Source organism: Lathyrus oleraceus, chromosome 4 (genome assembly GCF_024323335.1).
Source record: "Lathyrus oleraceus cultivar Zhongwan6 chromosome 4, CAAS_Psat_ZW6_1.0, whole genome shotgun sequence".
Classification (NCBI taxonomy): Eukaryota; Viridiplantae; Streptophyta; class Magnoliopsida; order Fabales; family Fabaceae; genus Lathyrus; species Lathyrus oleraceus.
In genome coordinates this window covers 414,949,100-414,973,420 of record NC_066582.1, presented here as the reverse complement: position 1 = coordinate 414,973,420, position 24,321 = coordinate 414,949,100, and the positions used below count along the sequence as shown (strand labels likewise).

The window sequence follows — 24,321 nt, the reverse complement described above, 5'->3', positions numbered from 1 at the left end:
ATATGGATATGGCTCCGACCCGGACTCAGCTGCAGAGTCTGTGTCAGAAAAACAATGAGAGCTTTAAAGAGTATGCCCAGAGATGGCGCGAGCTTGCTGCGAGAGTTCAACCCCCTATGCTGGAAAGGGAGTTGACAGATATGTTTATCAGCACTCTTCAAGGTGTGTATATGGACCGAATGGGAAGCTGCCCATTCGGAGGTTTTTCTGATGTCGTCATCTGTGGCGAGAGAACCGAAAGTCTGATCAAGGCCGGTAGGATTCAAGATGTGGGTTCTTCTTCGTCATCGAAGAAACCTTTCTCTGGGGCACCTCGCCGTAGAGAAGGAGAGACCAATGCTGTCCACCGAGGGAATGGGTACCGAGGAAGTGTGGGTAGAGAACAGCATCGTCCGGTTGCTGCAGTGACCATTCCTGCACCTCAGCCTCGTCAACAACAACAAAGGGTTCAACAACCACAACAACCACAACAACAACCACAACAACAACAACAGCAACGTCCCTATCAGCCGAGACAGAGTTTGCAGCCTAATAGAAGATTTGACCCGTTACCCATGACGTATGCTGAGCTTCTGCCTGAGTTGCTCAGATTGGGTTTCGTGGAGTTGCGTACCATGGCTCCACCAACAGTATTGCCGCTTGGGTATGATGCGAACGTCCGCTGTGACTTTCATTCTGGGGCACCAGGCCATCATACTGAGAGATGTCGGGCTTTGCAGCACAAGGTACAAGACTTGATCGATGCCAAGGCGATCAACTTTGCTCCGGTGCCCAATGTAATGAACAATCCTATGCCTCAGCATGGTGGGCATAGGGTAAACAATATTGAAGGGGGAGAAGCTGAAGATTTGGTTAATAATGTTGATGATGTTCAGACTTCTCTGCTGGTAGTCAAGGGCCATCTGTTGAAGGGGGGTGTCTGCCTGGGTTGTGACGAAGGATGTTTGGGCTGTGCCGAAGCTGTTAATGGGTGTAACCAGCTGAGGGCTGGTATTCAGAAGTTGATTGATGAAGGTTGTCTCCAGTTCAGTCGGGCTGCCAAAAACAATGGGTCGGTGTCTACTGTCACCATCTACTTCAAGCCGTCTGAAGGACGAGGACAAGGGGTTGTCAGTGCACCTGCAGCAAGTGGTGCTCCAGTTACCATTTCTACTCCGGTAACCATCAGTGCTCCAACTACTATCGTTGCGTCTGGCAGAAGACCAGTTGAGAATAGTAGGGTTGTCCCTTGGAGGTATGATAATGCCTATCGCAGCAATCGAAGGTCTGATAATCAGACAAGGCCAGCAAGTCAAGCGCCTGTGACGATCAGCGCACCAGTAAGAACTCCTGTGGTTGCAAGTCCTGTGGTGGACAACGTCGGTGGACCAGGAGGTTTTACCCGGAGTGGACGACTGTTTGCTCCTTAGCCGCTGAGAGATGCCAATGCTGAGGCATCTGCTAGGGCGAAGGGTAAACAGGTTGTGGTTGACGAAGAACCGGCTCAGAAGGAGGCTGAGGGTTCTTTTGAAAAGGACGTCGAGGAGTTCATGAAAATTATCAAGAAGAGTGACTACAAGATAGTAGATCAGCTCAACCAAACTCCGTCTAAGATTTCAATACTCTCTTTGCTGTTGTGCTCCGAGGCACACCGTGATGCTTTGTTGAAGATGTTGAACATGGCATACGTACCGCAAGAGATTTCCGTCAACCAGCTGGAGGGTGTGCTAGCCAACGTGAGCACCAGGCATGGTGTAGGTTTCACTGACCTAGACTTGACGCCTGAGGGTCGTAATCATAACAAAGCCTTGCACATCACTATGGAGTGCAAGGGTGCTGTTCTGTCTCACGTGCTGGTAGACACCGGGTCGTCCTTGAATGTCCTACCAAAGCAGATTTTAAAAAAGATTCATGTTGAGGGAGTTGTGCTCACTCCCAGTGACCTTATCGTGCGCGCATTTGATGGATCCAAACGTTCTGTGTTTGGTGAAGTCACCTTGCCGGTAAAAATAGGTCCGGAGGTTTTCAACATCATATTCTATGTTATGGACATTCAACCTGCCTATAGCTGTTTGTTGGGGCGTCCGTGGATACACGCAGCTGGGGCAGTCTCGTCGACTCTCCACCAAAAGCTCAAGTATGTCTGGAACGGTCAGATTGTGACCGTGTGTGGCGAAGAAGAGATTCTGGTGAGTCACCTATCCTCGTTCAAGTATGTCGAGGTAGATGGCGAGATCCATGAAACACTGTGCCAGGCATTTGAGACCGTGGCTTTGGAGAAGGTAGCTTATGCTGAGCAGAGGAAGCCAGGTGCTTCGATTGCATCCTATAAACAAGCCAAGGAAGTTGTGGATTCCGGTAGAGCCGAGGGCTGGGGCAAGATGGTTGACTTGCCAGTTAAAGAAGACAAGTTTGGTATCGGTTATGAGCCTCTCCAAACAGAGCAGAATGTGGGTCCGAGCACCTTTACCAGCGCTGGGCTGATGAACCATGGAGACGTCTTTGCAACCGGTGGTGAAGACTGTGACAGTGACTGTGATTTGGACATCTGGGTCCGCCCTTGTGCACCAGGGGAGTCTATCAACAATTGGACGGCTGAAGAAGTGGTTCAAGTTACTCTTCAGACAGAGTAATTTTCCTTTGTTTTTATCATTTTGCATGAAAACCCTGCGCTCTGCCCAAGGCGTAGTGGTTCATTGTAGGGCCTCATCATGTTTTAATGATTATCATAAATAAAGGACGTTTTGCAATCAAATTTTGAGATCTTTGTCTTTCTATTTTTGTTTTCACTTTTTCAAAATAATAAAACTGGCAATGTTTTTGGTTTTTGTGACTTTTTTCAAACTCTTTTTCTAAAATAAGGCATTAACATGCAGAAGTGATCTTTTGGCATCCACTGTGAACAATCCTGTTATGGCTCAGTATGATTTTGATAATCCCATCTACCAAGCTGAAGAGGAGAGTGAGGAAGACTGTGAATTCCCCGCAGAATTGGTCAGATTGTTGAAGCAAGAGGAGAGGGTCATCCAACCTCATCAGGAGGAGTTGGAGATTGTTAATCTGGGTACTGAGGACGCCAGAAGAGAGATCAAGATTGGGGCTGCTTTAGAGGACTCTGTCAAGAGGAGGCTGATTGAGATGCTAAGAGAATATGTGGAAATATTCGCCTGGTCATATCAAGATATGCCTGGGTTGGATACAAACATTGTGGTGCATCGACTACCCCTTAGAGAAGAGTGTCCGTCGGTCAAGCAGAAGCTTCGCAGAACAAGTCCTGATATGGCTGTCAAGATCAAGGAAGAGGTTCAGAAGCAGTGGGATGCAGGTTTTCTGGCTGTTACCAGTTATCCACCGTGGGTAGCCAACATTGTTCCCGTGCCAAAGAAGGATGGCAAAGTCAGAATGTGTGTCGATTACCGGGATTTGAACAGGGCGAGTCCGAAAGATGATTTCCCATTACCTCACATCGATGTATTGGTGGATAATACGGCTCAATCCTCGGTATTCTCTTTCATGGACGGTTTCTCAGGCTATAACCAGATCAAGATGGCGCCAGAGGACATGGAAAAGACGACATTCATTACACCTTGGGGCACATTCTGCTACAAAGTGATGCCATTTGGGCTGAAGAATGCCGGTGCTACCTATCAGAGGGCAATGACGACTCTCTTTCATGACATGATGCACAAAGAGATCAAAGTGTACGTGGATGATATGATTGCGAAGTCGCATACAGAAGAGGAGCACCTGGTTAATCTGCAGAAGTTGTTTGACAGATTGGTCAAGTTCAAGCTGAGGCTGAATCCGAACAAGTGTACGTTTGGGGTGAGATCAGGGAAGCTGTTAGGCTTCATTGTCAGTGAGAAAGGGATTGAGGTTGACCCAGCAAAAGTCAAGGCTATTCAAGAGATGCCTGAACCGAAAACGGAAAAGCAAGTCTGTGGTTTTTTAGGGAGATTGAACTACATTGCAAGGTTCATATCTCATCTAACGGCCACGTGTGAACCAATTTTCAAATTGCTCAGAAAGAATCAGGCGATCAAGTGGAATGACGATTGTCAGAAGGCTTTTGACAAGGTAAAAGAGTATTTACAGAACCCTCCAATCCTGATTCCTCCAGTTCCAGGGAGACCACTGATAATGTACCTATCAGTTACCGAGAACTCGATGGGGTGTGTATTGGGGCAGCATGACGAGTCTGGTCGAAAAGAGCATGCCATATACTACCTTAGCAAAAAGTTTACCGACTGTGAAACAAGATATTCACTGCTCGAGAAAACTTGTTGTGCTTTGGCCTGGGCTGCTCGCCGACTAAGGCAGTATATGTTGAACCATACTACTTTGTTGATTTCTAAGATGGATCCAGTAAAGTACATCTTTGAGAAGCCGGCTCTCACTGGACGTGTTGCTCGTTGGCAAATGATCTTAACAGAGTATGACATTCAGTACACGTCACAGAAGGCAATCAAGGGTAGTATTCTGTCAGACTACCTCGCCGAGCAACCAATTGATGACTATCAGCCTATGATGTTTGAATTCCCTGATGAAGACATCATGTATCTGAAGATGAAAGACTGTGAAGAGCCGCTTGTTGAGGAAGGACCGGATCCTGATGACAAGTGGATACTGATGTTTGATGGGGCTGTGAATATGAACGGTAACGGTGTTGGGGCAGTATTGATCAATCCCAAGGGCGCTCATATACATTTCTCTGCCAGATTGACTTTTGACGTCACCAACAATGAAGCTGAGTACGAGGCTTGTATCATGGGGATAGAAGAAGCCATTGATCTGAGGATCAAAACTCTCGACATATTTGGAGATTCTGCTCTAGTGATCAATCAGGTCAATGGAGATTGGAATACGAACCAGCCGCATTTGATTCCATATAGAGATTACACCAGAAGAATACTAACGTTCTTCAAGAAGGTGAAGTTGTATCATGTCCCCCGGGACGAGAATCAAATGGCTGATGCTCTGGCTACTTTATCCTCCATGATAAAGGTTCATTGGTGGAATCATGTACCACATGTTACGGTGAACCGACTCGAGAGGCCTGCGTATGTGTTTGCAGCCGAGTCTGTTGCAATTGATGAGAAACCGTGGTACTATGATATCAAGAACTTCCTCAAGACTCAAGAGTATCCTGAAGGTGCGTCGAAGAATGACAAGAAGACCCTGAGAAGGCTAGCTGGAAGCTTTTATTTGAATCAGGATGACGTGTTGTATAAAAGGAACTTTGACATGGTCTTGCTCAGATGCGTGGATAGACACGAAGCAGACATGTTGATGCAAGAAGTGCACGAGGGTTCGTTTGGTACCCATGCTGGTGGTCATGCAATGTCGAAGAAATTATTGAGAGCCGGTTATTACTGGATGACTATGGAATCCGATTGCTTCAAGTACGCTCGGAAGTGCCATAAATGCCAGATCTATGCTGATAAGGTGCATGTACCACCAAGCTCGTTGAATGTCATGAACTCGCCTTGGCCGTTCGCCATGTGGGGCATTGATATGATTGGGAAGATTGAGCCTACTGCTTCGAATGGACATCGCTTCATCTTGGTTGCGATTGACTACTTCACCAAATGGGTGGAAGCAGCTTCCTTTGCTAGTGTTACCAAACAAGTGGTTGCCCGGTTCATCAAGAAAGAAATCATCTGTCGTTATGGAGTCCCTGAGAGAATCATCACTGACAATGGTTCAAATCTCAACAACAAAATGATGAAAGAGCTTTGCAGAGATTTCAAGATTGAACATCACAATTCTTCTCCTTACAGACCGAAGATGAACGGTGCTGTAGAGGCAGCAAACAAGAATATCAAGAAGATTATGCAAAAGATGGTCGTTACGTACAAAGATTGGCATGAAATGTTGCCTTTCGCTTTGCATGGATACCGTACCTCTGTACGTACGTCGACCGGGGCAACCCCTTACTCCCTTGTATATGGTATGGAAGCAGTCCTACCAGTTGAAGTGGAGATCCCTTCTCTGAGGGTATTATTGGATGTCAAGCTGGACGAAGCCGAGTGGATTCGTACAAGGTTTAATGAGTTAAGCCTTATCGAAGAAAGACGGTTAGCAGCTGTGTGCCACGGGCAGTTATATCAGAGAAGGATGAAGCGAGCCTTTGATCAGAAAGTGCGTCCTCGGACATTTCAAATTGGTGATCTGGTTTTGAAGAGGATCCTTCCTCCCGGTACAGATAACAGGGGCAAGTGGACTCCTAATTACGAAGGGCCATATGTTGTGAAGAAGGTCTTCTCCGGTGGAGCCTTGATGCTTACAACTATGGATGGTGAAGACTTTCCTTCCCCTGTTAACTCAGACGTAGTCAAAAAATACTTCGCATAAATTGACCCGCTGGACAAAAAGAATAAAAGAGTCCAGGCAAAAATGGGCATCCCGGCGAACCAAAAAACAGAAAGAAAAGGTTCGGGCAAAAATTAGGGAAAAAATGAAGAATTTGTACACCCGGTAAGTCGAAAACCCGCAAGGGCGGCTTAGGCAAAAATGGGTATCCCGGTGGATTGAAAACCCGAAAGGGCGATCCAGCCAAAAGAGGGATTAAAGCGAAGACTACAGTCTGAGTTATCTGTACACCATCATGCTTCGTCAACTGTCATCTCGAAAGATGTGATCGGTCCAGTCAGTCTTCTCAGAAAGCAAGGAGTTGGGAGGAAACTGATGATCTATGGGTTATAACAGAGTTGGGAAACAGTGGATGCCGTGTTCACATTGCCATTAGGATAGTTTATTTTCCTTTTGCGCGCAATTACCTCTTTCTAGGAATTGCTTCCCAATGTATTTGCCTTTTCAGGCACACTCTCAATCAATAAAAGTCGTTATTCAGATAAATTGCTCTCCTGTTTTTTTACTTTTACTGTTTTGCTTGCAAAAACGTCCGAATTTTTGATAAACATTGCATATAAAAACATGAAGGCTAAACAATAACGTGAAAAAGATGAAAACATTTGAAAATCATTTTGAATGTTGAGGACACTTGAGCGTATCTTGTCCATGTATCCCCTGGGGCATCTGTTATTTCGTTTTGCAGGTCGTCACTTGTGAGTATTCCCCAGCAGTTATTTCCCAGAACAAAGCTATTCTCCTAGCTATGGATTGGTCGAGTCTTCCCCAGCGGAGCAGTTATTTCTCCAGCAGAGTTCATCATACCAGTGGATTGGACGAGTTTTCGTAGCAGACCGACATCTGCATCCCCAGCTGAGTTGATCCTACCTGTGGATTGCATGGGTCGCCCCCAGCGGAGCAGATATTCCCCGAAGCAGAGTTTATCATACCTGAGGTTGGTATGAGCCTTATCCCCAAAGAGTTGCCTGGTTTATCTTCCCCAGCGGAGCAGTTATTTCCCCAAGCGGAGTTTATCCTACCTGTGGATTGATTGGGATATCCCCAGCAATTTTACTTTTGTCAGTAGCAAGCTGCTTTATTACTCCCCAGCGAGTTGCCTTGTCCTCCCCTAGCGGAGTTGTATTGATTGGTTCCTCGACAGTTGCCTTGTTCTTCCCCCAGCGGAGTTGTATTGAAGGTTTCTCAGCACAGTCGTCCTGTGTATTCCCCGACGGAGTTCTCATCATTTTGCATTTTTGCATGTAGTGATCATCGCATCCTCAAATCGCGTAGCATTTCCATTCCATATGGAGCATTACGCCATAGAAAAATTCAAACATATGCATTCATGTGTTCGAAACCCCATCAAACCGTATCCCCTGCAGCGACGGATTTTTGTTCAACCTGTACAACACATTTGCTACAGTTGCTCCAGTCAATATTTGGTGTTGATAATCCCCACAGAGGTTTATTTCCTCATCCGTTGGTGAAAGGAAAGCCTGCTTCTCCCCAGTGAGACCCCCTGCAAGTGTTCAGCCTTGCCCTGTCATCTTGTGGATGTCAGTATCCCGTCAGCACCCGCGTGTGTTGTTTCTTTGGTGTCGGTAAACACCATCCTTCGGTGATTTCCAGTCATGCGTAAGTGTCTGGTCTTCTTTGGTGTCGGTAAACACCATCCTTCAGTGATTTCCCAGTCATGCGTAAGTGTCTGGTCTTCTTTTGATGTCGGTAAACATCATCTTTCGATGTTCGTAACGTCGTCCTCCTTCCCGAGTGAAGTATTCCTCCTCTCCGTTGGTGTCGATAAACGTCGAGTTTTTCCCGATCATCCGTTGATGATTTGGTTGTGTCCTTCTTCCCTAGTGAAGTATTCCTCCTCTCCGTTGGTGTCGATAAACGTCGAGTTTTTCCTAGTCATCCGATGATGTCTAGTTGTACCCCTCTCCATGCAGAGTTACCTCTCCGTTGGTTTCGATAAACGTCGAGTTTTTCCCGATCATCCGTTGATGATTTGGTTGTGTCCTTCTTCCCTAGTGAAGTATTCCTCCTCTCCGTTGGTGTCGATAAACGTCGAGTTTTTCCTATGCGTCCGTTGGCGTATAGTTGATATCTTTCCCCGCAGGGTCGTCCCCAGTTAATTCTCCTTCTCCGTTGGTGTCGATAAACGTTGAGTCTCCCTTTCGTCCTATGACGTCTGGTTGAGTTTTCTCCTTCTCCGTTGGTGTCGATAAACGTTGAGTCTCCCTTTCGTCCTATGACGTCTGGCTGAGTTTTCTCCTTCTCCGTTGGTGTCGATAAACGTTGAGTCTCCCTTTCGTCCTATGACGTCTGGCTGAGTTTTCTCCTTCTCCGTTGGTGTCGATAAACGTTGAGTCTCCCTTTCGTCCTATGACGTCTGGTTGAGTTTTCTCCTTCTCCGTTGGTGTCGATAAACGTTGAGTCTCCCTTTCGTCCTATGACGTCTGGATGAGTTTTCTCCTCTCCGTTGGTGTCGATAAACGTCGAGTTTTTCCTATTCATCCTATGACGTCTAGTTGTACCTGTCCCCATGTGGATTTACCTCTCCGTTGGTCTTGGTAAACGTTGAGTTTTTCCCATTACGTCCGCTGACGTATGGTTGTATATCTCTTTCCATTCATCCGATGATGATTGGTTACCTCTCCGTTGGTTTTGGTAAACGTTGAGTTTTTCCCATTACGTCCGTTGACGTATGGTTGTATCTCTTCCAGTCATTCATTAATGTCTGGTTACCTCTCCGTTGGTTTTGGTAAACGTTGAGTTTTTCCCATTTCGTCCGTTGACGTATGGTTGTATCTCTTCCAGTCATTCATTAATGTCTGGTTACCTCTCCGTTGGTCTTGGTAAACGTTGAGTTTTTCCTAGTTGTCCGTCGGCATCTAGTTGTGATTTTTATTCCCATTCATCATCGTTGTGATGTCTGGATGTGGCCGTATCCTTTGAAAAAAAAAAAAAAAAAAACAAAAACCAAAAAATAATAATGTACCCAGTAATAAATATCAAATCCCAGTGGACGTTTCCATTATTGGATCCTTGTATTGTGCAAATTCTACGGTTCTTAGTATTCAATCCCTGTTTACCCTGAAAGTCTGACAGCCGTTGCTATCATCCGTTCGGGTTCCCAACTGATTGAATAGGGGCAGCTGTAGCACCTCAAATTTGCACCTATCATTGTACATACATTCTCACATTAGGTCATAACATAACATAGTCCACTGCATAGCATTGCATTGTCACTTTGCCTCAAGTGCAAGCCATTCAGAAGAATTAGGTCAAACTGGTCAGGAGGTCAGTCAATCAAGCAAGCAAGTACAATTTCCATTGAGCCAAGGCCCTAGGGTTGGTCCAACATGTTCACATGACCTAGGGGTCCTTTTGAAGTGTTTTGGTCAAGGTTTGATTGCTCAGAAGTCATCAGTCATTGCACAGTCCATCAGAAACCCTAAAAAGTCAACTGTGGTCAACTGGGTTTGATTTTATGGTTTTGATGGTGGGATTTGGTTTGAGAGGGCTCATCATGTCCATATAAGCCTCATATAACATGTCAAACATCATCATGGAAGAATTTGAAGCCAGACAAGAAATTTCCAAAAATAGAAAGTTGACCTGTAATTGGAATTTGCCAAAAATGGAAAGTCTTGATCCTCAAACCTACATCATGATACAAGCTTCAAATGAATTTTTGCCCAACATGAAAGTTGAAGATCTTGTTCTCCCATTTCCAAAAAGTCTAAGAACACTCAATTCCCATGTATGGTTGGCAAGTTATGATCAAATCATTCTCACAAATTTTTGAACTTCAAAAGGCCATATCTTCCAAACCATTTGGCCAAATTGGGTGGGGTTTTTTGCTACAAGTCACATTTGATGTCCTCTTTCCAAATATGTCATCACCATTCACCAAAACATCACCAATCAAAATGGAACTTTTGGAAGTAACTTGAATTATTTCAAGTGAAGTAAAAAATTGACTTTTCAAAATAACCATTTTCAATCACTTTTACCAATTGGAATAGTTCAGATATGATGTTCAGAAGTTGTCCAAGGCCCAATTCGAGCATATCCATACACCCTTTGTGAAATGGCATGGTTTTAGCAAAAATGGTCAAAATATGTCATTATGCAAAGTGTAATTAACTTTTCCATTAGCCAACTAATGCAAACACTAAACAGCATACAAATACATCAATTCCACTCTGAAAGAACCCTAGCAGCCACACATTCTAACAGAAAAACTCTTGTGCTCTCAAAATCACCATTTTTCCTTCATTTGATTTTTCTGCTAAAAATTCCAAAGAGCTCGAGTTTTGGTCCTTTGTTCCTTGGTCTACCAACATCTTTGGACCATTTGCTAGCCTCGAATCTTAACTGTGCAGCCACTTTCATGGACTGTTTTTCCAAGCTCCATCCATGGCAAATGTCGAGCTGAGCTATTTCAAACATTCCTGAGCCGCATTACCTTATTCATTCATCATTTGAAGCTTGAAGCAACAACTGTTCTTGCCATTTGGAGCCAAATCATCATTGTAGCTCAACTGCTCTCCAACTTTGGTCAGTTTTCGAGTCTCTCATTTCTCTAAATCATGCTATGCATTATGTAGGTCTTCCTTTGCTGATTGTTTTGAACTTTGAGTCGTTAAATTTGGTTGCATTTTGAGCGAGAAATCTGGGTTTTAAGTTTAATGTTCATTATTGTTTTTACATGATGCTTCCTTGTTAGCTTGATTTAGTGAATATGGTTGTTGGAATATTGTTGTGCATTGTTTGATGAGTTGAACAGTATACTGGATTTCATTTTCTGGGCATAAATTTTTTTCGATTCTTGAAGAGGATGAAGTACTGTAGCGCAAACCCTAAAAAATTGCCCAGAATTCTGTTTGCATTGTGTATTCACGTGTTTTGCATGCGCTTGTCACTGTTCCATTAGCCTGGCCAATCACAACATTTCCTCCTCATGTGCAATACGCCGCGTTTCATTAACCGGCTCCAATATTTACTAAACTGCCATCGTGCCCAATTAAACCATTATTTCATGTTTTTGTTTCAATAATTATTTCACTTTGATGCATCATCTTGCAAAAATCATAGCATCTTCATTTGTAATCCAAATTTCATGAGAATTTTTGCATTGTGTTCATCTGGATCTCTAGTTTTTTATCATGATTTTTCCTGATCTTTTTGGATGAGTAGATTTTAAATGGTGCTAGGGTTTGTGACATGTGCTCATATTTTGTACCTTTTGCCAAAACATTTGTGAAATGGTGATGCATTATCCTATGGCCTTGAAATTTTTTGTGCATAAACTAGACACATTCATGGTGATTTTGGTTTAGAGTTTGTGAATTTATCATCTCTGGTCATTGAGTTATGACATTTTGAAGTAGGGTGTGACAATTTGTGTCACACCATTGATGTGCAACTTGATGATTTTCAATACCATGCCTCTTGACCTCAAATTGCTTTGAATTTTTGCATGAATGTACTCTTGAATGTCTAGTTTACATGTGATTTTTCTTGGATTTGTTTGTGGCATTTCCTATTTGTTTGAGATTTTTCTCCCCTGTTTGGTCTTATGTTGACTTTTTGTGACACATGCTCCCATTTCATCTGTGAAATTCTCATACTTTATTGGATGGACATGAATTTTGATATGTGATTAGTAGACATCTTAAGCTTTGCCATGGTTTTGATCTCATTCATTTCTCATATGCTATCACTGATTTATGATTTTTTGAAGTTGATGCATGTTTGGTTGACTTCTTTGAGCATGCTTAAAATTGCCTTATCTTTCGGATTTTCATTGACCACCTTCCCATGACCCAATTGAGCTGAAATTTGACATGCTTACCATGCTATGGATTATGTTTGACCATGATTTATTTGATGATTTTTGGAATTGTTTATGATTGGTTTTGAGTTGAGTCTTGCTGTTGACTTCTATGAGCTTCCATATGCCATGCTTTGACTTCTTTTGCTTATAAAATGATGATGATGATTGATATGAATGTGAACCCAATTGAGTTTGTCTCTTGATTGTTTGAATATGATTTTAATTGGAGTTCATTTGCTGTTTTGACTTTCTCATCCCCTTTTGACCCTAGGCTTGTCCTAGTGGTCCTGTTACTCACATTTGAGTTCATGTTTTCAGGTTAAGCAACAATTACCCAATGAGACCAATTCAAATTGATTGAGTTTGCTTGTTTATCATGACTAATCCATTTGTTTTGTAGGTTGCTTGGCTCACATGCCTTGAGCCTTGTGCATTGCACATTTGTCTGCTTGTGTTGACTGTTAACCTTTGTTTCATTCTGATTTAACTTTGACTTGTGTACTAATGTTGTCTGACTGGTTTCAGGTACTTTTAGTTGCTTTTAGTTCCTTGTGAACTTTGCTTTGATTTGCTTGAATAGCAATTTGCATTGAGGTATAACTTCTTTACTTCATGTAGTCTGGAAGACCTGGCCTGTTACTTGGCCAGGCAACTGTCTGAAGTCCTCCTTAAGAGGCAATGTTTGTGATTGTTTAAAATTGTCCCTGTACATATTCAAAGACCTCCTAAGTGAAGAGGCAATTGGCAGAACCCAAGGGATATGCAATCTATCCCCTGCTATTCTGTGTGTCATCTGCTTTGCTCACACCACTGTGTTGATGCATTGCAGATACAAACCCAAGATCTTGTACAATTGTACAGTTGAGTCAGTTTCAAATGTGTAGAAGGGTTCCCACCTTCTGAACCCACACATTCTTGTCTTAAGCTCTCCCAGGCCAGGGATAAGAGCTGTGAAGTCTTATCTTCACTCACCTTTCATCTGCTTCACCTTAGCCCCTCAATGGCAAGGTTAAGAGCTAACACTACCCAGTTCCAGTGGTTTGTTTGTTGAGGTTGATATGACCCCTCGACTAAAACCTAGCCTTGATGTTTGAGCCCCTTGTTGGTGTGTTTATTTCATGCTGTATGTGCTTGTGTGGTGTGATTGTATCCCCTAGGTTTGCTAGACTCCGCGTAGTCTCGTTTGCATGTCAATTAAGGTAGCACGGTTCCTTCGTATAGGACTTCCTTTCTTGCTTGAGCTTTCCTAAAACACAAACAAACATTATCCCCTCTTAAGGATACGTTAACTCCTTCTACTACAGGTGAGTAAGTCTCCAAAGGTCGAGCATTAGGTAGATTGTGCAGTGACGTTGTCCACTTAAAAAACACAAACCAACGGGAATAGTTTAGCCGAACTACGGCAACTCTGATTCTCATGTCCAGATGAGATACGTAGGCACGAGATGCGATGTCTTGTCGAGTTTGACTAACAACTAACACTAATTCTCTTCTCTCGCCCTCGTTGCGATTGAGACCTCCCCTTTCTCTTGCCCTAGTTGCAATCGAGACCCTTCTTCTTCCTGTGCAAGTTAGGTTAGGTGTGGCTTGCTTCCTGTGCAAGTCATGATTAGGATAGGCTTGCTTCCTGTGCAAGTTAGCTAGAAACCTTAACTTAGGGACGACTTTGCATGACAACATCTAGGCTCGAGTCGTAGTCTCCCTAGTGTTGTGTCTCCCTTTGTTATCTGGTTAGGCTAGTCCTTTTTCCCTGCGTAGGGGAACTACGTCGCCCTGATCCTCATACCAGATGAGGTACGTAGGCAGGAGATGAGCTGATCTCTCCGGGCGCCCTTTTTCTTTTTTCAACCTTTGTGTTTCAACCCTTCTGTGTGTGTTGTTGTGTGCTTGGAAGCTGATGTAAGTCCATCGAGTGGCATTCGGGTTCCAGTGTGGGTTTGTTTGGTTCGGATGCTGATGTAAGTCCAATGATTGGCAGTCAGGCTCCACGCTTGCCTGTGTTTGTTTGTGTGCGTGTTAGCCGAGCTACGAATGCTCTGATTCTCCTTCGTCCAAGGAGATACGTATGCATAGGATGCGATATCCTAGCGAGCATGTGTCGTTTCCCCAGTCCGAACTACTTTGACTCTGATGTCTATGCCTGATAGACTAAGTAGGCCCAGGATGCGACATCCTGCCGAGTCAGTTTCAGTCAGTTTTTCTTGTGTCTCTTTCAGCCAGTGTGTGTGTGTTGTGAGCAGCATTTTTAGCAATCATTTTCCTTCTTATTGTGCGTGGATCCCGTCGAGTACGACGGATGCGTAGGGGTGCTAATACCTTCTCTTCGCATAACCGACTCCCGATCCCATTCTCTTTGGTCGCGAGACCATGTTCTTTCCATGTTTACTCTGAGCGTTTCCTTTCCCTCTTTTGGGATAAAAAACGCACGGTGGCGGCTCTGTTGTTCTTGTTTTCCCGCCGATTTTTCGCGTAATGCGACAGTACCTTACCATATTTCGTATTCTATTTAAGTACACCGTACCTTACAATGTTCTACAATTCACTTAAGGGCACCGTACATTACGGTATTCCTTAATTACTCTATCTCTCATCAATCTGTCCTTTTGTGTGTGACCCTGTAGGTTTTCGGGACATTGGCAATTATATTAAAAATTACGTATTTAACATAATAAATAGTGAGCGGTATCTAGCAACACATCACTGCTACCCAAGACACGAAAATGTCATGTGTCTGACAAATCCTTTTGTGATAATACTTATGTGTACAATTACCCTTTTGCCCTTATGTCTATATTGAACACAAGGCATATACGGTGTCATCCTTATCCAGTTCAATATTGGGCCCATAGACATTTATCCTGTTACGCAGGATGGGCAAATTCCTTCTAGGTCACTCATGTCCCTTAGCATGCTTCGTGGAGTACCCATCAACTGTCTTTATGGTCATCCAGTTACGGACAGTGTTTGATCAGCAATAAGGCACTCGACTCTACATCTAGGGTCCATAGTGGTTTCAGGTCGAAGGGTGGCATACACCATTATCACCATGAGAATAACTTATGACACTTTGCATAACATTCTATATAGTATTCTCATAGCGGGTCAATCCAGTATAAATATTACTCTTAATATTCATACCTATGTTTAAGACTTGATAACTCCTTATCATTGATCCATGAGATATGATCATCAGTCTATATACATAATAGTCTTAATGATTTAATGTTATCCCACTTCACAATAAAGCTCGACTATGGATACTTTAAGAATAGTGTCCTTATGTTTAATGTGATCTCATGATTAAGTCACACTTGATACATTAAACGGACTATCTATTCTAGGGACTTTATTAGACAAACTTAATAAAGAAAAAGCATTTTATTATTAATAAATAATTTGATACAAGTACCAAATGTATTGGCCTCTAGGATTTACACCAACACCCTTGATAGGCCAATTACTCAACACCACATGGACATTAACACTCAAAGACAAGGCAATCTTCTTTGGAGTAACATCTTCATTAAGCATGGGAAAAGGGTTATGTTTCTTCAAGCTTCGACCCAAAATCCTTTCAAATTCCTCTAGTGTAGGCGCCAATTAGAAGTCAATGAAGGTAAAACAGCAAAGAGGAGAGTCATAGAAATGACCTAGAGTAACAATAGAGAAATGGTCCATATTTTCAGTCAGAAGGCTTAAGATTCTTCCATGATCCTTCATAAAGTCATCTCTTGTGGATAGATTCAACTTGGAACTCAACTTTTTCAAGCTATCAACATTCGGCTTCTTGAATTTGAACAAGTAAGTGTTTCTTCTCCCAGGATTCATTTTGTTTACAAGTGTCTTGAATTTTTGAAACAAATGTGAAACATAACTAAGAGTTTTTCTTTTTCCTATGCATATGCAATGAATGGATGAATGCAATGAGTTTTTTTTGTACAAGTTCAAAGGTCCGAGGTACGAATGAATTTGATTGCTTTTTAAAATGGGTTCTCATCGGGTATGATCTAGAGCTTTTGATAAACGGGAAACAACCCATAGTCATGGATCCACAAAAATGTTTGCCACTTACAAGAACTGTTAGGTTAGTTGTGCGAATTAGTGTTAGCTTAGAAATGTTAAGCTTCTCGAGTTATTAAAAGGGGAAACAAGAATAGGATCAAAAGAAAAGAGAAATTTTTTTTGAATATTATATTAATGTGCCTGACATAATTTACAAATCTTACTCCTATGTATCTCTGAGTGCAATAGAGAACTCAAGGCTTACGTAGTTCTGGATAGAAATTTTTGCTTGTTGGTCAATTTTAGCAAAGCTACTTTGTGTCAATCGAAGAAAACATTGTTGGACTACCCAAAACAACTGGAGAAGAGGAGGTTTGCATCACGGCTGAATGGATTTACAAATCAACATTCGTGCACAATGTCACAAGCTTACTCACATGTTCAAGTGAACGAAACATTTTTTTCCATTGGCTTGAGACAAGATACCTTCTGTTTGAGAAGAAAAGGTCTAAGGATTAATCAAACGGAGGCAAGAAAATAGTTTGATTCGTTTGAAGTATTTTTGGATGATGAGTGAGTTCGGAGTGACGAGAACTACATCTAAGTTCCTAACTCTCGGGAATTCATGGACTACACCCCGCTCCTTTTTCATCATATTTGCAAAAGAGTTTTGATTTTTTAGGTATTTTTGATGTTTCCTTGAGAAAGCACACTCGAAGCTAGTCGAGGTTTATTAAGCGTTATGGAATTGATTTAAGGATGATGAAAGTTTGGATTTACGAGAACTACATCTCGGATCTAACTCTCAAGAGCTCGTTGACTACACCCCGTTCCTTTCATCTCTCTTATTGAAAAAGTTTTGAATAATTGTTAAGTGTTTTTTAGTTTTATTGTGAAAATGGCTTGACGTTGGATCTAACATTTGATGATCGATTAAGAAAGAGTTTGAATGAAATGGCTTGCAATATTTGGAATGAATAGAAATGGATTGAGTTTGAAATAGATTAGTTTTTTGTTGGCAAAATACTCGATGTTAGATTGTGTTTTTTATTTTATTTTTATCTTTTTGAAAAGGGGTTCATTTTATTCTTGTGTTAGAACTAGCTAAACAAACAACCAAACAAAAAAATAAAAGCGGTAAAAATTATTACACGTCATGGGAATGGGGGTACATTTTGTCGAATGGAAATACAAGATAATGAAACAATTAAATAAAGCTCAATCAACAAACAATAATAAATTAGTGTAAATGCAAGAGAATGGTCTCATTGTAAGAAGGCCTAAGAGTAAGCCATGTGAAAAAAATAGCAACGCACAAGTTATATGTCCAACACGTTCAATAATTAAATCGAAAATGGTGAAATCGAAGTGTGCATAGATTAAAATTGGGATGCGAGGTTGCAAATCAAAGTCACATAATGCAATGACATGCAAGGAAAAAATGAAATTGAGGGGTGCAAGCAAAACCCTAGGTAATGTGCTTAAAGTCGATTTGCGCATATTGACAACAATGGAAATATCGTATGCGATGGATCAAAACGTGGCGAAATACCATCAATGTATCGATAAAATAATTGATGGAATAACGACATGGTAAATATCGGATCAACGGATTAAAATCTTATGTTTAGCAACGAAAATATTCAAAGGAACAAGGCAAAAATTCAACAAGTATCGCATTATTTTAAACATTCACAGGGGGAATTTGCAATGGTTGTAATCAGGATAAAATAAGTGGAAAAAAAATTAAGCTACAAATATAATGTCACAAATAAGAAGTCTATCTCACAAAAATTAGAAAGAAAATCAATTTGGATAGTTAAAAAAATGCAAAAGAAAACAAAAAATAAGGTGGAAAAAGAATGAAAAAAATGAGATAAATGGAAAAATCACAAGGAAAAATGGCAATAAGGATTTGAACCCAAGACATGGGGGAAAGAGACATGATGCTTCAATCATTCAGACCGTCATTAACCCTAATCACATAGCTCTTTGACAACACAACTCTTGTGCCATCATTAACCCTAATGCACCAATTTCAGACCGTCAAACACACCTCGATTGTTGATTCAGTACGATTGATGAACACGTCATTGCTTCACCATACTAATGTCGGATCAAGAAGCAAACGACCATTGATCGCTCAAAGGAAAATAACCATTAAGTGTTTGAATGAACGAAAAAGAAACAATATATCATATATACCGTATTTTGCATAAGGATTACTTATATCATATATATAACTTGGTCGATTTCTATTGCATAACCTATGGACGATCGATGTATCGCTGTTTCACCATACTAATGTCGGATTCCGAAGCATAATCAACATCAATCATCCAAATCGTACACACATGATGCCAAATTTGATTACTCGTTTATTCTTTGATTCATTCTGTATTTTAATCGTATTAATACAGAAAATATAGAAAATAAACAGCTATCAGATGCATGGTTTCGAAAGTGGCTCTGATACCACTAAAGGTCACTCATGTCCCTTAGCATGCTTCGTGGAGTACCCATCAACTGTCTTTATGGTCATCCTATTACGGATAATGTTTGATCACCAATAAGGCACTCGACTATACATCTAGGGTCCATAGTGGTTTCAGGTCGAAGGGTGGCATACACCATTATCACCATGAGAATAACTTATGACACTTTGCATAACATTCTATATAGTATTCTCATAGCGAGTCAATCCAGTATAAATATTACTCTTAATATTAAAACCTATGTTTAAGACTTGATAACTCCTTATCCATGACCCATGAGATGTGATCATCAGTCTATATACATAATAGTCTTAATGCTTTAATGTTATCCCACTTCACAATAAAGTTCGATTATGGATACTTTAAGAATAGTGTCCTTATTTTTAATGTGATCTCATGATTAAGTCACACTTGATACATTAAACGGACTATCTATTCTAGGGACTTTATTAGACAAACATAATAAAGAAAAAGCCTTTTATTATTAATAAATAATTCGATACAAGTACCAAATGTATTGGCCTCTAGGGCTTACACCAACGCCCTTGACAGCCCAATTACTCAACACCACTTGAACATCAACACTCAAAGACAAGGCTATCTTCTTTGGAGTAACATCTTCATTAAGCATGGGAAAAGGGTTATGTTTCTTCAAGCTACGACCCAAAATCCTTTCAAATTCCTCCAGTGTAGGCGCCAATTAGAAGTCAATGAAGGTAAAACAGCAAAGAGGAGAGTCATAGAAACGACCTAGAGTAACAATAGAGAAATGGTCCATATTTTCAGTCAGAAGGCTTAAGATTCTTCCATGGTCCTTCATAAATTCATCTCTTGTGGAGAGATTCAACTTCGATTTCCAATTTTTCAGGATATCAACATTCGACTTCTTGAATTTGAACAAGTAAGTGTTTCTTCTCCCAGGAATCATTTTGTTTACAAGTGTCTTGAATTTTTGAAACAAATGTGAAACAAAACTAAGAGTTTTTCTTTTTCCTATGCATATGCAATGAATGGATGAATGCAATGAGTTTTTTTGTACAAGTTCAAAGGTCCGAGGTACAGATGAATCTGGTTGCTTTTTAAAATGGGTTCTCATCGGGTATGATCTAGAGCTTTCGATAAACGGGAAAAAACCCAGAGTCATGGATCCACAAGAATGTTTGCCACTTACGGGAACTGTTAGGTTAGTTGTGCGAATTAGTGTTAGCTTAGAAATGTTAAGCTTCTCGAGTTATTAAAAGGGGAAAGAAGAATCGGATCAAAAGAAAATAGATTTTTTTTTGGATATTATATTAATGTGCCTGACATAATTTACAAATCTTACTCCTATGTATCTCTGAGTGCAATAGAGAACTCAAGGCTTACGTAGTTCTGGATAGAAATTTTTGTTTGTTGGTCAATTTTAGCAAAGCTACTTCGTGTCAATCGATGAAAACATTGTTGGGCTACCCAAAACAAGTGGAGAAGGGGAGGTTTGCATCACGGCTGAATGGATTTACAAATCAACATTCGTGGGCAATGTCACAAGCTTACTCACATGTTCAAGTGAACGAAACATTTTTTTGCATCGTCTTGAGAAAAGATACCTTTTGTTTGAGAAAAAAGGTTTAAGTATTAATCGCACGGAGGCAAGAAAATAGTTTGATTCGCTTGAAGTATTTTTGGATGATGAGTGAGTTCGGAGTGACGAGAACTACATCTATGTTCCTAACTCTCGGGAATTCATGGACTACACCCCGCTCCTTTTTCATTTTATTTGCAAAAGAGTTTTCATTTTTTAGGTATTTTTGAAGTTTCCTTGAGAAAGCAAACTCGAAGCTAGTCGAGGTTTATTAAGCGTTATGGAATTGATTTGAGGATGATGAAAGTTTGGATTTACGAGAACTACATCTCGGATCTAACTCTCAGGAGCTCATTGACTACCCCGTTCCTTTCATCTCACTTATTGAAAAAGTGTTGAATAATTGTTAAGTGTTTTTTAGTTTTATTGTGAAAATGGCTTGACGTTGGATCTAACATTTGATGATTGATTAAGAAAGAGTTTGAATGAAATGGCTTGCAATATTTGGAATGAATATAAATGGATTGAGTTTGAAATAGATTGGTTTTTTATTGGCAAAATACTCGATGTTGGATTGAGTTTTTTATTTTCTTTTTATCTTTTTGAAAAGGGGTTCATTTTATTCTTGTGTTAGAACTAGCTAAGCAAACCACCAAACAAAAAAATAAAAGCGGTAAAAATTATTACACGTCATGGGAATTGGGTTCATTTTGTCTCATGGAGATACAAGATAATGAAACAATTAAATAAAGCTCAATCAACAAACAATAATAAATTAGTGTAAATGCAAGAGAATGGTCTCATTGTAAGAAGGCCTAAGAGTAAGCCTTGTGAAAAAAATAGCAACACACAAGTTATATGTACAACACGTTCAATAATTAAATCGAAAAAAGTGAAATTGAAGTGTGCATATATTAAAATTGGGATGCGAGGTTGCGAATCAAAGTCACATAATGCAATGACATGCAAGGAATAAATGAAATTGAGAGGTGCAAGCAAAACCCTAGGTAATGTGTTTAAAGTCGGTTTGCGCATATTGACAACAATGGAAATATCGTATGCGATGGATCAAAACGCGGCGAAATACCATCAATGTATCGATAAAATAATCAATGGAATAACAACATGGTAAATATCGGATCAACGAATTAAAATCCAATGTTTAGCAACGAAAATATTCAAAGGAACAAGGCAAAAATTCAACAAGTATCGCATTATTTTAAACATTCACATGGGGCATTTGCAATGGTTGTAATCAGGATAAAATAAGTGGAAAAAAATTAAGCTACAAATATAATGTCACAAATAAGAAGTCTATCTCACAAGAATTAGAAAGAAAATCAATTTGGATAGTTAAAAAAATGCAAAAGAAAACAAAAAACAAGGTGGAAAAAGAATGAAAAAAATGAGATAAATGGAAAAATTACAAGGAAAAGTGGCAATAAGGATTTGAACCCAAGACATGGGGGTAAGAGACATGATGTTTCAACCATTCCCCCGTGGTCATATTGCTGATAAACCATCACCTTCATAAATATATAATATTCAATGTCTTGTAAAAATGGAAAAAAGAACAAAAAAACATGGAAAAGGGCGGAAAGGGGGCGCACATGGGTCGAGCTTGGGTCATGGTGGTTGGAGATTGAGGTATCAACCACTCCACTATGACCATTTAGTTATTATTCTAGTGTACTCAGAAATATATAACATTTAATCACCATAATAAATGGGAAAATAAAAATGACAAAACAAAATCAATAGCAGACCTTTCTTCATGAACACAACATTGCAACCTTATTGCATTCAGATGCATGTTCAACATAGAAAAATTATACCACACAATCATAAACAAAGTGTAACGTCTTCCCTTTCAACGAGATGCAAGCAGGATGAAGGTCATGGTTATATCACGGCAAAATCGAAAACTAAACGACAACAAGAGAACCGTCAAGAAATTAAGTCGCACGACATGAAGCAAAGATGACACATCGCACGCAGCCAACACAAGATTTTTATAAACAACAAACTGTATCGTTAGCACAATGCAATGGCGTCAATATATCAAACTAAAAATTCAGCAAAGCCACAACATATGAAGGATGTCACACTCGCGGATTCAGTCTGATTTACCACAACTAAATAAGCTAAACAACAACATATAACAGCGTATTTTATGCAGATTAGCAGTGTATTTTATGCAGCAGAACAATAATGTATCACAACGCATTTTATGCAGAACTATAGTGGATTTTGTGTAGCAGAACAACAGTGTATAACAACACATTTTATGCAGAACAGCAGTGTATGTAGTAGTAGAATAACAGTGTACAATAACATATTTTATGCAGAACAACAGTGTATACAGTAGCAGAATAGTAGTGTATAACAACATAATTTATGCCGAACAGCAATGTATGCAGTAGCAGAATTTTAACGGGACAGCAACATATATAGTGCAAAATTTTATCGGGACAAAATGTCATGCCATGAAAGTAACATACACAGACAACTTGTAGAAATTAAGTTAACATCAAAAATAGAAATTGGCGGTTATAACAACATATTATCAATGTCGAAACTACGAATAAATATTCGATTTTATGCAATACAGCACAACCCAATTGAATCAGTAGCAGCACTTACGCATTATATAATATTATATACAAAAATTACAAAAGAATTACAACCGGCAAACTAATGTGCTCAACACATATCAGGGTGCAAACAAACTCCAAATTCAAAACTCTAACGCATTGAAAAAGTAGCATCAATAACACTACACCACACGAGCACTATTACAGTGTTATTACCAACCATAATTCAGTAAAGAATCGAACAACATACATAACACACACATGCAATCGAAATCAAAACAAACAATGCAAAACAAAACAAAAATCAACTACAAACTGAACACAAGAAAATTTGATTAGAAATGTTACCAGATAAAAGGATGTTGTCGTCAAAGGAATGGATTTTTGTTGGAAGAAACATGCCCACTAAAACAAATTCACAGTGAGGTTGTTATTATTGCTGATCAAAAATGAGGAAGATAGAGGCTTAAGTGGTAGTGTTATGGTGGAGATAAAGTGATGGACAGAGGTGGTTTTAGTCACGTTTAGCTTGTCTCAGGAGGGAGTATGGAAGTGGTGACAACGAGCGTTTGGTTGTGTTTTATAGTGGAGATTTTAAGGTGATTTCGGGTGAGTTATTTATGAATCGGATAAAGTTTTAACTGAAGGTGGTTATGGGTTTGCACGACGGTGAAAAAAATGGAGAAGGAGGTTAGTGGTGATTAGGAGTGGTTGAGGTAGGTTTTTTCACGGTGGTGGAGTGGCAGTGAAATAGTTGTTCACCAGTGGTGATGGTAGGCGAAGAAGATAATGAAAGAAAACTGGAATACAATAATTTTGAGTTCTCTTTCATTTTTCTTTTTTTTAGGGTGGTTCACCAATACTCTCTTTATTTATCTTGAATTTCTTTCGAAAATCACACAAGCCCAAATCACTCAGCTCCACCTGTCAACATTGAATTGGTCTGCCTCCTTAATTAATACGTTTTGTGAAAATTAAAAGCTGAATAAAACCCTCCCCACTAAGTGAGTGTACGTGAGTGTATTGTTGTTCACAGACAAATGGAGAGAGACCATTATCCTAATACCAGATGTCATGTGTGTCCACCTAGTGGTCCTAAAAAGAGTTTAAATCAAAATCGATAGCTGGCTGTTTGAGAGAGGATCCAATGTGAGGGTCACGAATAAGTGTTTGCCAAGTGTCACATGTTTGATGGCAAATTGAAAAATCTGATTCTTCTAAGCCTTTTATTAATTATTCTTGAATTATAAAAATAGTTTAGAAAATTAAATTAAAATACACAACATAAATTCAAACTAAATGATCAATTAATTCTAATTAATTATGTCGATCATTTTGACTAAAAAATGTTTAAAAATGATTAAAAAAAAAAAAATCGGGCACAAAAAGGCCAAAAAAATTAAAGTGACTGCACCACAACGATTAGTGCAAAATAAACTTCTCGAAAACATACAGGTTTTTGTCAATTTTTGAAATGGAAAACGCCCGGTT

General features: G+C 40.1%; 1 long non-coding RNA gene across 1 annotated transcript; it reads right to left on the bottom strand.

Moving 5' to 3' along the window:
- Positions 1-20,926: 20,926 nt before the first annotated feature.
- On the bottom strand, positions 20,927-23,895 carry LOC127075780 (uncharacterized). Its single transcript, XR_007786662.1, has 2 exons — positions 23,179-23,895; positions 20,927-21,762 (listed from the first exon to the last, which is right to left on the bottom strand). It is a non-coding gene; the product is annotated as an uncharacterized LOC127075780 (long non-coding RNA).
- Positions 23,896-24,321: the final 426 nt, after the last annotated feature.